The sequence below is a fragment of the Megascapheus bottae genome, chromosome 10, assembly GCF_031878675.1.
Source record: "Megascapheus bottae isolate mThoBot1 chromosome 10, mThoBot2.hap1, whole genome shotgun sequence".
NCBI classification, from domain to species: Eukaryota; Metazoa; Chordata; class Mammalia; order Rodentia; family Geomyidae; genus Megascapheus; species Megascapheus bottae.
Genome location: NC_143518.1, coordinates 54,250,302 through 54,262,157, shown reverse-complemented (window position 1 = coordinate 54,262,157; position 11,856 = coordinate 54,250,302). Strand labels below are relative to the sequence as shown.

At 44.0% G+C, this 11,856-nt stretch overlaps 1 long non-coding RNA gene across 1 annotated transcript; it reads left to right on the top strand.

The window, feature by feature from the left end:
• Nucleotides 1-6,998: 6,998 nt before the first annotated feature.
• Nucleotides 6,999-11,134, top strand: LOC150058469 (uncharacterized). The gene is made up of 4 exons (XR_016536889.1): nt 6,999-7,100; nt 7,259-7,363; nt 9,591-9,730; nt 10,549-11,134. It is a non-coding gene; the product is annotated as an uncharacterized LOC150058469 (long non-coding RNA).
• Nucleotides 11,135-11,856: the final 722 nt, after the last annotated feature.

Sequence of the window (11,856 nt, the reverse complement as noted above, 5' to 3'; positions counted from 1 at the left end):
ATATATCAGATATCAAGGTATAATACTGTAACAATATGAGATAACCAAGGGACAGCAAAAGAGATGAGAGATAACATAGTACATTAAGGACAATAGTCACTTGTTATATGGCTTTTGTTTCTATACCCTGAGGTCCTTTCATTTAGCTTCATACTATATGGCCTAATGTATCTAGGTTTTGCTCTATTGTAAATCTCTGCTAGGAGAGCCCAAGGTTTCTACTGATTATGACAAATGAGGGAAACCATTGAGCCTATGTTCCTTTGAGTCTGGCTTACTTCACTTAATATGATTTTTTCTGTGTCCTTCCATTTCCTTACAAATGTGGCGATGTCGTTCTTTCTGACAGCAGCATAGAATTCCATTGTGTATAAATACCACATCTTGTTGATCCACTCATCAACTGAGGAAAAGCCCCATTTTCTTATAGGTGATTGGCCAACTGAACACTTCCAAAAGTAGTTTTTAATGGCAATCACTCACCCTTCCCAGAAAACACCTGTAGTTTTAACTGGTAATATTTAAGTCAACCAGAGAAACCTTGGCACCACACACACAAACATGCATCTTCATGTGTGGTGTGGTAGGGGCAGGCCCTGGGCCTTCCCAGTCTGATTGTCTTTATCATGTCATCTTCCCTTTCCAATATGAAAGGCGAACAGACGATGGCAGTCATATGCATTTGCTCACATCTCAGGAATTACCCCATCTGGGGAATGTCTGTAACTTCTGAAGGCTGAGTCTGAGATGGCATTTCTCTGAAAAAGCCTGGGGAACAATAAAAAAGTCTTCCCTGGAAATAATATGCAAACAACCACTTACAACCTGCCCTCTTACCAAATTAGTGAACGTTGCTGGGTCCTCAAGATCAGCTTCTCCTTCTTTCTCCCAGCCGAGGCATGGTGTTGCCCACTCACGGCATCTGTACCCCTGCACAGGGCTTTCCTAAGAAGACTAGGGGAATAGGGAAAACATGTTGTACCAGTTGCTCCTTTGGGGTCCATTCTAATTCTCTCCACTAACAGTAATTTCTGAGAATGATACTGATGTGAGTACTATGTGTTACTTCGAACAATTAAGAAATAGGAGCTTACCTTTGAAATGCTTCAGACATGGCTCTAAATAAGATATATATATATATATATGTATAGATATATACATACTTACACATATAGATATATACACATATCTATAGATCTCTATATAGAGCTAAATAGATGTCTGTCTAGCTATATGAATATATATATGTATAAATCTATCTTTCTTTCATTGTCAGAGTCCTAAAACTGATGTAACTATCTATCATTAATTAGCCTATCTCTCAGTTTGAGAAATTGATTCACAGAGGTGATCTACCCAGTCTAAAGCCACACAGCCAGCGTCACAATGGGAACATGGAAAGCGTGTTATAGAGTCCACACTCTGTTGACCTTTAACAGAGTGATGAGATGTACTTGGCATGTTATTAGCTGAAATAAAGAATTTCATGGCACCCAACACATACTGTACATAATGGATAATAGTTGCCTTGCTCTAGGCAAAGTGTGTGTGTGTGTGTGTGTGTGTGCGCGCGCGTGCGCGCACACTCGTGTGCTGGTACTGGAACTTGAACTCAGGGCTTGTGTATCTGTCACTGAGCTTTCTTGCCTAAGATTGATATTCTCTACCCTTTGAGCTCTAGCTTTACTTCTGGCTTTTTAGTGATTAATGGAAAGAAGGGTCTTATGGACTCAGTGATTTCCTAAGTAGCAAGAAAATTACAAGTGTGAGGCACCCATGTCCACTGCTGAGTTGTATTTTAACCGTACCAGGATGATGGGTTTTCCAGATCCATTGTGGAGTTAGGAGAACTTGGGTGTATACATGTAGATGTGTGTGCTGGGAACCCACAGAGTGCGCTGACTGTCCCCAGAGCCAGCTGACCCTCTCTCAGCAGCCTATACTCCAACTGGCTCTTGACTGGGCCATCTGCTCATGACATAGCTTCTAACCTTTCAAGTGATCTAGCTCATAGACTCAGAGGAGTTTATGGGATGGTTATTCAAAAAATAACCATCACAGCTGGTGATAGTGTTGGGACAGCACACGAGACAGACCTCCAGAGGAGAAAGACATGAATCAGGAGTCATGTAGCAAGACAGGGTTTTTCTCCGAGCTGGTGTGGGTCAGCATGGGTCCATGGTTCCCTTGAGGGATTCCCCGCTATACCCCCCAGTAGTGGCACTCTGTGTGGAATTCTTCCGATTTCCCATCTGGCCTGACTCACCCCAGCCCCCGCATTGCTCAGAAATCCATCAAGGTGCTACTGGAGAGTCATGTAGACTCATTACAGACCCGGTGGGTGAGGGGGGCAAAACAGTACATCCTCTCAAGTCTGGAGAAAAACTGAATTTCCCTTTTTGCCCTTCTCCTCACACCTGGAACCTCAACAACAGGAAGAACACAAAGGCAGGATGAAATAATCAGAATAATTATTAATGCTTTCTGAATCTCAAATGCTACTAGATTAGTCATAGGCACAGTTTGGGAGCTTGTGACATGACACCTCCTTGGCCTCTCCAACAGCTGGTGACAGTTACATCACCCAATTGTAGGGTTGAGAGGAGTATGCTATTTACAAGAAAGGTTGAGCACATGAGGAGATAGGGGGTCATGTCTGACCCCCGAGGGCTATAGGCCCATCATGAGACAAAGGCGCCAGAGTTCTAACGGTGAATTGTAGTTCGGACATATAGGTGGATCTGGGTCCTGACCGTCAGGTAATGGATTGGTAATATTTTCCTCCAGTGCCTCCATGGCCTGCCTTAGCCCTTTCCTACTACCATCAGGTTATTTCCTAACTTTCTACTTTGGCCAGATACACAGACTGCTCATTTGCCTCCAAGTCAAATCTACATTCATATAAACCTACCTACAAAATGGAATAAAGACATTATCCCTCTGGCTGGGAGGACAGAAACCGATGTTGCCAGATAGGACATGCAGAAGACAATTAATGGTGGTTTACTCCCCGCTTCCCTTGGTTTCTCTCTGTGGTCAGTCATCTCCTGGATTCCAGTATTCTGTCTCCTGTTCTCTAACTCCCAGTTTTCCTATGTCCACCAAGTCCCATGTAGTAAATGTTCTGACATGTACATGAATGTTCCTCTCTACGAAGTCCCTTTCCTACTACTCCAGCTCTCCCTGGCCTCCCTCCTCTGACTCTCTGACAGTGCAATTTGGCATTGGTCATTGGATATTCCTTGGGTCTTTCCTACCTGAAGCATAAGGGGGAGTATTGTTTCCTTACCCAGACTGTAGCTTTTCCAGGTTCAAGAACTGGGTATATTGTCTTTACTGTTGATGGCTGTAATAATAGATAGGTCACTAAGTGAGCAATTGTTTTTGAGAAGAGACCTGGAGGATTGGCAGGAGGTTTGTATGTGGCAATGGAAAGTTACCCAGTGTGGCGGGGAAACTTAATGGGGTGCTTCACTTTGGGGATTTCCCTGGACTGCATTTTCTGACCTGAACCAAGCCTTGTGCTTTGTCAGACTATAATCCTACCACACTCCCCACTTCCCAAACCTATTTCTGCCCCTGACATCCATTTGAATCAGCAACGGGGCCATCAGATGAAAAATCTTTGCACTGTTATGTCAAAGGCCAGGGAGAGTACCCTTTAGGGTACATGGGGCTTCAGACCGTCTCTGTGCTCTACAGATCTCTATTGTGCCAATGAAAGCAATCCAGGTAGTCCTGCTCTTGCCTGGACCTCTCTATAGCTTCTTTCTCTATATGGAAAAAATGTAGGCATGAAGAGCGTATCCAGCCAGCTGAAGAACTTGAGAAGTAGAGTAACACCTGGCACTGAAGCTGGGACTTCCCCGCCAGGTATGAGCAGTGTATAGTGGAGGGGGTCAATGCACATTTCAAAGCTGTAACTTTCCCCCCGGATTCTGTCCCACTTCCTACAGGCATCCACTTTCTTTTTATCCTGTTGGGTTTATTCTATCATAGACACTGGTTGCCTTCTGTAATCAGAGATGAGGCTGCTTTACAGAAACGAGTCCTGAATGATGCTTGGTCTGGGATGGGACTTAAGCTTGCTCCACACAGCTTATACTTGATCATGGCCCTAGACAATTCTTTAAGTACTTACTGCCTATTTTTCACCCTATTCAAGCTGATTTGTCTTTGGACTCCTTCTTCTGCTTTCGTGACTACCAAATGGCTTGAAGGAGTTGTATTGACTAGGTATTTTACTCTCTTCCTTTTTCTATGGATAGGGAGAGACGCAGGGCTTGGAGGCAATTTGCCGTGAACATATTCAGGTTCTACGCACAGGCAACTGTGTCCTTGCTTGCTTTTAGATCAGAGCCCGTTCTCTTGGCCTCCCTCACTACCCAGTATCCATTCCATCAATTGTGCCTGAATCAATGATTCATTTCTTTCCCTTCTATTATAAATCTTAAAACTCACCTCAGAGACTTTTTCCTGGATTAATGCAGCTCATCACTGCCCTAGGGTTCTCCAGAGACCCAGGATCAACAGAACAAACCTATCTACTATCTATTTGTCTGTCTGTCTGTCTGTCTGTCCATCTGTCTGTCTGTCTGTCTATTTATAGTATTGGCTCGCACAGTTGTGGAAGCTGACCGAGAAGGTACAGTTTCTGGAAGCTGGAGACCTAGTTCAAGCAGTCAGGCAGAGGCTAAATTCTCCCTTCTTTTTACCAATGGGTTCTGTCCAGAGCCTTCACATATTGGATGATATCCACATAGAGAAGGGCAATCTACTTTACCTAGTCTACAGAGTCAAATGCTAATAATACACTGCAGCATCCTCCTCACCGACATGCCCAGAAAAAATGCTTAATCAGACATCTGGACAGTCTATGATCATCCAGTGGTGTTGACTAACATAAACTTATCATAGGCCAGGCACTGGTGGCGTTTGCTTGTAATCCTACTTACTCGGGAGGCTGAGATCTGAAGATTTCAACCTGGACAGTAAAGTCCTTGAGAATCACCTCCAATGAACCATCAAAAAGCCAGAGTAGAGCTGTGGTGTAGAGTGGTAGAGTACTAGCCTTGAGCAGAAAAGCTCAGAAACTGCCCAGTCCTTGAGTTCAAGCCCTAGAACCAGTATACACACAAAATACTTAGGCATCCTAAACTTCCATCCTTTATTCGGTGGGTGGCTTGTGCTCTGTTAATTTTTTCCACTTGGTATCATTTCCTTTTGATAATCCCTTGGTAGTATATCGTTGTATTCTTTATCATCTCTGTTAATCTGGCTACTTCGCCCATCATGCTAAGAGCCTTTATGGTGATAGCTATCATCATGATTTCATCGGAATTCTCATCCTGTGCTCTGCTCAGGGCTATGAATTCAAGGATGCCTACAGTCCAGGAGATGGGAGGGTGGTAGCATTATGTGATGACTGAGTCACAAAGCCCCTTTTTGCATATAGTGCCCCCCCCTGGGGCCTTTAAAGATTAAGGCTCACCCTTGCAATATAGGGACTTTGTGGCTGGACAGGATGTGAACATCCTTAATTTTTGCATGGTCAAGTCACTTGTTTGGGGTCATATTGTGACATATTCATTGCCAAACCTGTTCCTTTTACCAGGGCCTCATGGGATTTTGCCAAGTCAGTCTTCCTTTGTACTTTGTTCTTGCTCAACCCATGCAGAATTCTAGAGTTCTCAGGCAGGAGAGTAACTGAGGGGAGGGGGACATGCCATGCATGTTCTCAACAGAACACAGCTTGTGGTCACTCATTTCAGTGTGTTAGCATTTTGTGGGCTCAGGAGTCCTTGCAAATGTTTAAAGTTCTATGGCTATTGTTTCATTCTGATCTTCTCACTGTTTTTTCCAGGAGACAGGACACAAATAAAGGAATTCCAATCTGGGAAAGTATCTATGCCTTAATATGTGTGTGTGTGTGTGTGTGTGTGTGTGTGTTTGTGTGTGTGTGTGTGTGTGTGTGTGTGTGTGTTGTGTGGAGAGAGAGAGAAAGGGAGAGAGAGAGAGAGAGAGAGAGAGAGAGAGAGAGAGAGAGAGAGAGAGAGAGAGAGAGAAAGAGAGAGAGAGAGAGGGAGACTGACCATCCAACTTCTTACTGCCTCCCTCTAGTAATACTCACAGATGGCCCATGAATAATGGCAACTGGCCATCACAGCATATGTCCTCTCAGAGTACAAGCCTCTTTGGCACTTGGTGATGGGTGGACAGAGAAGGGTTGTGGTTGAGAAGAAGTGTTCCATTTAAGGATATTGGCTTCTGGCTCATCTTTAAGATCCAGCAATTTCTGAAGAGGTTTAAGATAAGAACCTTAGCCATCATCCAGTCTGATTGCTATCTGCTCCTATAGTCAGAAGTGAAATTTCAGAGCTAGCTTGTTGCAGAGCTAGGAATAGGCAGGACTACAGGCATCCTGACTGACAGTCTTTGTCAGAGGACCTGGAACATTCTGCATTTGGTTGTACTGAGCTAGAGCTCAAGGAGGAAAGAGACTATACCTGCTATAAGTTGGCTTTCCCTGAACCACTTGCTGCCTATGCCTTCTCCTTTACAAGATATTGGACAGAGTCAAAGAGTTGCATGGGGTGAGCTCTAGGCCCTCCCTGTCCAGAGAAGATTATTGAGGGACCATGAGATCTTGACACTGTGGCCATGAATTGCTTTTCTCCTAAGTTTTGGCCCAGCCATTAAAAGATCCCAGTCTGTATTTATTTATTTTTGTTTAAATCTAGTCTCCTCCTCCTCTGTGGCCTGCATGGCTTCACAGAAGACCATACAACAGTGTAGATATTGCCTTGAAAAGGCAAGAGGTACATTGGTGGAATTATAGTTCTTGTAGACTTCAGCTTGTATAGGATGAGGACTGAGAAGAAAGTGAAGTTCAAGTTCCCATCTCCCCACCCCCCAAGACTATTTCCTGTGGTGCTAGTAAAGCTAAAGCTTCAAGGTCTCTTTCTTGTACTAGGTCATCGCACAGCCCTATTCCCCACTCCACCTGATTAGCTGTATATCACAGCTCTGCAAGGCTCTGGGAAATAAAGACGATCCCTCTGCTTCACCACTCTCCCACACAGTAGAAGCCTTGATTGAAGGTATGAGTCAACTCGGAGTAGCTGGGTTAAATTTTTTGTAAAGAGGTTGCCATGTGTGCACTTTTGTAGACCTCAAGTCCACCAGAAAGTAGGGCCTTAGTGTGCTTTTGTGATGATGACTCTGTGATTTTTTTTTCTTTCATACATACACCAACAAGATTTCAAGACACCCTAGAGAGTATTCCCACTCGAGCACACCCATCCACATGTGGATAAGCAAAGCCATGCATGTGTACAGACATTTCTGGGCTGTGTTGCACTGGGTGAGTTCCTTCTGTTACATGCCTTTTCTTGGATTCAGTTTATTGTAAGAATCTATAAAACAGGACTTTCAGTTACCCATGAAATTGCCAGGACTTCCTTTGCCTGATCATGTGGCTTTATCCTGCCAAACCGCTGGTCATGTTTAAGGCGGATGGAAGAACTCTGGTTTGAGATGCTTAAGGGTATGTGAGGAAAATGGGTGGAAAGGAAGGCTGACATTGTTGATTTATCATGTCTTTCTGTGCATCATGTCTGAAGGGTAAACCCCCCAATCCTCTACTAGCTATACTGAAATATTCAATTAATTGTTGTCAACCAAAGTTATGATACCCCTTAGCACATTAGAAATTGCTCTTTCTGTTCAGCTGCATACCTATATCTAGTAACCATCCTCTCTCCACCCCTCTCTGCCACAATTTTCCCAGCCTCTGGTAATCATTCTTCTACTCCCTAATTCTATGACTAACCACTTGAATCCCTTTTATCAAACAGGAAGTATCTTAGTTGCCAAGGATGTGGCACTAGGTAGGAAAAATCTTGATGGAGTGTGTCAGCAGACAGAGGTTGCTAACAAACTGTCCTTTATGCTGAGTACTGTGGGTAGAGAGATAGACAATCTCCAGCCCAGCCCTGAAGGAAGTCAGTATCCCTAGAATCAGATATGTTGCTTCAGAAGAGGACAGTATTATTATGGCGTGGGAAAACATGCTACAATGCTCAATGCCATTTATACTTGGGTGGGGGAAGGGATGCCCAAGAGAGGTTTGGTGGAGAGAGGTAATATAAGACTACACTTGCAGGGTGAGTAGGCGTTTGCTAGGGAGAGTATTCTTTGAGTAATCATTGTGCCTGTGTGGGAGGAATGGGTGCAGGAGAAAGAGAAAAGAGCATTGGTGAGCAGATCCCCCAGAGAGATTTCAGGCATTGAGGAAGGACTGGTTGGTATGTTTGGAGCACAGAGAACACAGGAGAAAACAGTGAGGAGACCGAGCACAGATCCTTCTAGTTTTGTGTGCTAGGCCCAAGAAAATCCATAGCTGGCTTTCCTGGGGTCTGGAGGGGAATGCTATCAGCTAGGCAGGAGGGTTAGGAGCAACCGTCTTACTGCTAAGAGACCAGCAACAATCTCTGGCTAGGAACATCTTCTAGAAAGCCCCATGATGAGGCATTGCTTCTGTCCTGCGGTTGTTGACCCCTGGCTCTTGGAGTGAGGTGGCCGGATGCTAAGACACTGGAGAGACATTTTCATTCCCATATTGCAATTGTCTTGAGAAAGCACAGGGTATGTCCACTTTCACTCCCTCATGAGTGAAGGGATTTTCTAAATCTTGCAACTGAATTTAAAAATTCAAAAGGAAAAAAAAAAGAAGTGGAAGTGACCCTTCATTTCTCTTGGTCCTTTGGGTTATTAGCCGGGTCCCTTGGCTAATGATATGGTAAGGCTAGAGAGAAGGGAGTTCTTGAGACTGTCCCTTTATTGGGACCACAGGTTTGTTTTCCACTGTTCTTGTTGGAATGGAGTTTTATTCCCAGGTTCTTTCTTTAGCCAGAGTCTAGACGGTTGACACCCAGCTCCCCTCCTGCTTTTCCTTTGTGTCTGCTCCATCCTGCTCCAGAGCAGTCCCGGCTCTGCTGGTGCATCTTTGGGTTAGTCTTGGACAGTTTCTTCTCTTTCCAATATAACTCATCCTTTTTAAATTTAAAAATATTTTTTGGCACCAGACTGAATCTTGAACTCAGGGCCAGAGTGCTTTCCCTTAGCTTTTCTGTTCAAAGCTGGGCTCTAACACTTAAGCCAAAGCTCTACTTCCAGCTTTTTGGTGATTAAGTGGTGTTCAAAGTCTCATGAACTTTTCCACCCAGGCTGGCTTTACACTGTGATTCACAGATCTCAGCCTCTCAAATAGCTAGGATTATGGCCTGAATTTCTGGAGCTCAAGACTAAAGCTCCATCGTCTCTGTGTCCCTGGCCAGTATTTCTAATGACCAGCACATCACAGACAAAATGCTTCTCTGGTTAGTGAAGGGTGGCTTACTTATGCATCTTGTTTATTAGACCTGAGATAAGATAAAGGCAGCTTTGGGAAGAATTCCAATGAGCAGTAAAAGGGGAGCACATCCAGGAGGGAGATAAAGGGCAAGGGAAAATACAGACTTGGAGGAGGAGGGAAAGGGGGAAGACATGCTGATATGGTGCTGGCTCTTTATGTGCCTGGTTTCATTCAGGTGACCTTTGCAAAAACTTGGCAAGGAGGCAAAAGAAGGAAACCCGGGGCTCAGGAAGGCCACGCAGCTCATGCTAGACATGAAAGAAGACTAATTCTATTCTTCTCTAAAGCCTGAGTTTTACCAAATGGAAGAGAACAGTAAGTAGCTCAAGTTGCCTTGTTCTTTTAAGTGAAGAACAGTAGAGGAAGTAAGGATGAAAGATGCCATGTCAGTTTTGTCATTCACCCATGCCCATGGTGGTCTTGTTTATATGGCCTCACATTATAAGAAATCAAGATGACTTCTGTCATCTTATCAAAACCAACAGTAGGCTCATGTCTATAATCTTAGCTACTCAGGAGGCTGAGATCTGAGGATCATGGTTCAAAGCCAGCCCAGGCAGAAAGTCTGGGAAACTTGTGTCTCCAAGTGAAGCTGTGGCTCAAGTGGTAGAATGCCAGCATTGAACAGACAAAGCTAGGGGATGGCACTTAGGCCCTAAGCCCCAGTAGTGGCACAAAACAAACCAAGTCCATCAGTCCTATTTTTTTTGGCCAGTCATGGGGCTTGAATTCAGGGCCGTCCTTGAGCTTTCTCAAGGCTAGTGCTCTTCCACTTGAGCCACAGAGCCACTTCCAGTTTTTTTTTTCTGTTTATGTGGTACCAAGGAATCCAACCCAGGGCTTTGTGCATGCAAAGCAAGCTTTCTTCCACTAGATCACACTCCCAGCCCCCATCAGTCCTATTTTCTAGATGAGAAACGAAACCTTAGAAAGATTCAATCACTTGTCCACATTCACAAAGTCAATAGTTGATGGAGCTTAGATAGACTCAACAATGATTTAGTAATCCAGGCTCATAAGGGAAAAGCTTAAAGTAGGAGTTATAATTCAAGAATTTGATTCTCTTGGAATTATTTGTGTACAAACTTTAAATTTAATTAATTAATATTAGTACTATTATTATTATGTTTCAGGCTTGGGCTTCATTCCAACACTGTCCCTTTCTTCTGAACATAGTTCTGCCTACTTTACTTTTCTCTTTACTCTGTCCTGACAACACAATTGGCTATAACCTTAAGCAAGGTTCATGGTCAGCCTCAAAAAAAGTCCAATCTTCTGGCAAATATGGACACTTCTCAAGAAGGATTAAAGTGAAAGACCAAAAATAAGCCAATAAGTGTGGGCCCTGGTGGGTGCAATGTCACAAAGGACCTGGGATGGTAGGAATGAACCATTTCCATCCTTGCTATTTTTCTTTTTTAAAGTCTCTGTCACAAGTAGGTGAGGTTCAAACACAGCTTTCCTCAGTGGTACTTGAACCTGGTGGCTCCAAAGGCAATTTCCTGGCCCACTCAAACATTCAGAATGCCTTTTGTGGATCCAAGTCTCCTCTCTGAGATAACCCCACCTCCCACCCAAAGAATCGACACATCACATCCAGAACACTGCTTCTGCAATGTCCTTCTCAACCATGGGCCTTTGCTGTTGCTACCAAGAAATCTGGGGATGCCAAGCACTTGAAGGTAAGTAGTCTTTCAGGCCCCTGCCCAAACCAGAGGCATTGACCTGGAGGCATTGTGTAGGAGTCCCCATCTTTCGGAATTAGTGATGTGGTTAGAGTAGCAACGTGACTCTCTGTGGACGGAAGAAGGTAGGTCGGATGTGAGAGTCTCCCTCCGTGAACAAGTGTGCGTCATCTGAGTCACAGCCTGGATCATTACTCTCAAAAACAAGTCACTTTTGTTCCTGTCAGCAACTTGGCTAGCCTTCAACAAAGGGGACAAGAAAGACTGTGCTGAGATAGAGAAGCCCCTGAGCCTAGGCCCAGAACACAGATGGGCCCTGAAGGACAGGCTGCGATATGCTTTAATCTCATCTAGCACAAAAATTCTATCAGAGAAAGCTGTCAGAGCACCTGAGAGTTCTGTTTGCATGAGGTTTTTAATTGTCAGGATAATGCCTAGAGAGGTTACAGTGACAGGTAGCAGGTGCATCACCTCTCACACATCGTTACCCCTTCTCATGTTCTTGTCCCCACTTCCCTCCCCCCACCGCCTCACAATCATCTTGTTTACCTCCTTCCCTTTCCTAATTCAAATAAACAAATAAACATATATACAATTTACTAGGTAATAAAGTCAGATATAGTAACAATATGAGATTAGCCATAAGGGCAAAAAAAAAAAGAGAAGAGAAATAACACAGTACATTAAGAACAACAATCACATAAGATAAAGCTCTTGTTTCCATATCTTAGAGTTCCTTTCATTTAGTCTCTTCCT